Genomic DNA, 4,198 nt, shown 5'->3' with positions numbered 1-4,198 from the left:
GAAGCCCATTTTATCCCAGTACCTTATATACTGTTTCTTAACTTCTCCACATATATTTTAGCCACCTGTCATAGTTGAAAACTTCAACAAACGACATTAAAATTTTTCTCTTTCTGTTAATATTATTAGTTTTTCCCCTCTAACTTGCAATAAAACATCCCTTCGTCTTCGCATCTCTCAAACTTCAAGTTGGACAATAGCGAATGGCTTGATTTTTCTTTTGCTAAGAATAACTTGAGAGATCTTGATCCAAATCTTCACCAAAAATAAAAAAGTTTTTATTTCAAAATTGTATTAATACTATATCCTATATCTATATCATCATCATCCTTAAAATCCATTAAAAAAAAAAAAAAAAAAAAATTAGTTCTTTTCTCTCTCTCCCATGACCTCCCTGGAAATCCAAATCTCCAAAATCAAAACCAATAAGAAATAAATGCAATCCAAACCCAGCTAAACCAAAACTGATTTCCTTCATTTTCATGATTCGTTCTTTGTTTTTTGGTTTTTTTGGTTTTAGTAGCTTGTGGGTTTTGGTCTTGGCCGCTAGAGGAGAGCTTGCACCGATGGCTTGGGGTTTAGAGTGAAGTCGTGGTTATGGGACCAGGTCAGCGGTGGTAGGTTTTTATGGTGGCAATTTCCATTCCTTACCTTCTTCTTCTTACCCCTGTCCTTTGGTATTCTTGGTTTGACTTCATTGAAGCCAAATTGGTTCTTTTCAATTCTAGATTGAGAATGTAAGGTTGAATTTATTCAACCATCTAATTGGCTTTATTCCGTGCCAAATTTGCTTGTATTTCAGCATTTAGTAACCTTGTATTTAGGTGGGTTTGATGTAAGGGTAGTGAGTGAGATAGAGTGAAGTTTGCTCAAGAGTGTGCAAGAAAACAGAGACTCGCGGCTTGGCCTCACGGGTGACTCGCGGCTGCAAGCCGCCAGACGCAGCACACGTGCCAAGCATGCCGGAAGGTGAACAGTCATGCTAGCTGGAGCACTACAGGACAAAACAGGACAACTGGCCATACGGTTATCTCGCAACTCGATCTCGCGACTTAGTCAAGCCGCGAGTTCAAGCCGTGAGCCACTCCTGTTTTGTAAATCCTGACGTTTCACATTCCTCTCCCACTCTAGTATAAATACCCCTTTTACCCACAAATGTAAGAGAGCTTCCAGAGAGAATTTTGAGAGAGAAACCCTAAAGAAAAACAAGATTGATTCACCCACAATCTATACATTAGAGTCTCTTCAAATTCCTCAACTCTCTTCCTCTCCATTGTCAAATCCTTGAGAGGCATTTTACCAAACCTTGTTCTCACCATTTTCATTATTGTGAGAGAGCTGTTTGGATTTCTGGGAAGCAGTTAGGAAGGAACCAATCTTCATTGGTTGATGCTACGGTCTAGTAGCGGAATCCAGGAAGTTAGAAAAGAAAAAGTTTCGGCGCAACCTCGTTGGAGCAAGAAGCTTGGAGGGCTTAGGTGCACTGGGTAGATTAGGCTTGGAGGGTTTATTGCTGTCCATATATCCCAACTATATTTTCTAGTGGATTGTTTACCGCTTGGAGGGCAGCGGAGAGGTTTTACGCCGAGGGCTTCGGTTTTCTCTTCGATAACACATCGCGTGTTGTCTTTGTGTTTGCATCTTCCTTCCTCTCTATCTTTGCCTTTTTATTATCTGCTGTGGGTTGTGATTTTAATTTGGCTTAGATAGTTTTACCAATTCCATATTATAGCTTATGATAAGTTTCCGCACACTAGTTGTTTGACATAATGCTTGAATTGGTTAAGTTGTAATTTGGGGGTCTAAACATTCAAGGGTGTTTATACACTTATTTGAACTTTCAGAGAAAGTTGGAGAGATAAAGGCTAATGTTTATTGACAACTAGGAAAGATAAAATAATGAACAAAAGAGAAAAAGAAAAAAGAAAAAAGAAAAAAGAAAAAAGAAAAAAAGGAAACAGAAAGAGAGGTTTTTAATGTCGTTTGTTGAAGTTTTTAATTATGACAGGTGGCTATATATATATATAATTTTAGAAATGTATGGTTTAAAAAAAGTATAAGCTAATATCATATATAATTTGAACATTTTCTAAAAAATATTTATAATTTGAATTCATTATCTCGTCTTTAGTTGTTAGCTTCTCAAAGTCATTTAGTATCAATTCAATTTTCAAAATTTGATTTTACTTCCTATTATTTTGGCAAACAAACAAAATTGTCCTTTAATAATGGTGACTCTTTTTCTTCTGCACCTTTTGATCTTATACATTCTAATATTTGGGGTCCAGCACTAGTTCCCACTAAGGGAGGATCTCGATATTTTGTCATATTTGTGGATGATTTTTCTCGATATACCTAGATTTATCTGCTTCACCATAAGTCTGAACTTGTGTCCATTTAGCAAACATTTCATAAAATTATTGATACATAGTTCAATCACACTGTTAAGATCTTTCGGTTAGATAATGCTCAAGAATACAATGATAAATCTTTCTTATCCTTTTTAGATAGCAATGGTACCCTCCCTCACCAGTTTTGTCCTTACACCTCTCAACAAAATGGTCATGCAAGATGAAAACATCATCACATTCTTGATGTTGTCCGCACCCTTCTCATTTCTGCGTCTATTCTTGAGCGCTTTTGGGGTGCAATAACACTCACTACTGTTTACACCATTAATCGTATTCCTTCATCGAGTCTTTAGTAGTTTCCTGTGTCCTCTTTCTCAAATTCTCCCATTTTTACTGATCTTTTCCTCCCTCTTTATCCTGAACTTGTGGAGGATTTTTCCATATCGGCTGCCTCTTTAGACAACTCATCTTCGATTTTGTCCTCGGCACATGATCCGCATGTCTTGGATCCTATGGCACCATAGTCTCCTAAGCCTTCTGTTGGTCCTAACCTTCATCGCTTTACTCAGGTAGGCATTCCTCCTCCTTATCTCACTGATTATCACTGCTTTTTTGCTCTTGCCACCCTCTATAAGCCTCACACCTATTGTAAAACCCATACTAACCCTCTTTGGCAACAAGCTATGTCTGAAAAATTAGATACCCTTCACAAAAATCACACTTGGGATATGGTTGATTTGCCTCCTAGTTAGTTTGTAGTAGGTTATAGGTGGGTTTACAAGATCAAGACCAAGGCAGATGGATCTGTTGAGCAATACAAAGCTCGCCTAGTTGCCAAGGGCTTTACACAGGAATATGGCATTTACTATGAGGAAACATTTGCTCATGTTGCTCGCCTTACATCTGTTAGATGTCTCATTGTTGTGGTTTTCGTTCGCTGTTGGCCTCTTAGATGGATGTAAATAATATTTTCCTCAATGGAGACCTCCAAGAAGAAGTGTACATTCAACCACCACCAGGCTATACTTAGACATGGAAAAATGGGTCAGAATTTGCAAACTCGACTCGAAAAATACCCGACCTAAACCCAAATTTTTTAACCTGAAGCAAAAATGAGTTGACCTGTGACCTAACCAGATTTTTTTTTTGTGGGCCAACCACGCCCGACTCGTATAACCCGTGACCCGATCTGTTAAAAGAAATTTGCTAAAAGATATTTAGTCTACGTCTTGAATGCTAGGTGCATAAAGCACAAAGCATGTGGCCAAGGCCAATAGATGGCAATAGCATGCTCATAGACATGACTAGACAATCCATTTAAAAAAAAAAAAAAAAATTCTACCAATTCTCATTCAATTTGACTAGACACTTCATACTTCACACTAGTACACAAAGTCACTAACATAAACTACATAGTAAATGGCTAAGATCTTGTAGCTAGTCTACAAACCACTAGATGGCTAACACACACGTGACACACCACACACACACAAACACTGAGATACTCACATAATCACACACCTAAGAGCTTTTACAATTTCAGAGACAGAGTGTTTCACTCTGTGCCTCCACTGCTCAGCAGCAATCAGCTCCTCTTCGCCTCCACTCTTTTCTCTTATATTTTTCTTTTATTTTCTCTTCTTTCAATCCTTAAATCTTTAGACCAAGCTTCCTCTTTCTCGCTATATATGCTCCACACTCCACTGCTCTTCTCTCTCACTTCTTTGTCTTTTGCCACGCACAAGCCACAACCTCAATCTTGTCACCTGCTGACCCATTTAAGAGGAGCACAACCATAGATCATCAACTATGGTGAAGGTAAGTTAAATCCTTTTCATCATTCTCTT

This window comes from Quercus robur, chromosome 11 (genome assembly GCF_932294415.1).
Source record: "Quercus robur chromosome 11, dhQueRobu3.1, whole genome shotgun sequence".
Lineage (NCBI taxonomy): Eukaryota > Viridiplantae > Streptophyta > Magnoliopsida > Fagales > Fagaceae > Quercus > Quercus robur.
This window is presented reverse-complemented; position numbering follows the sequence as displayed.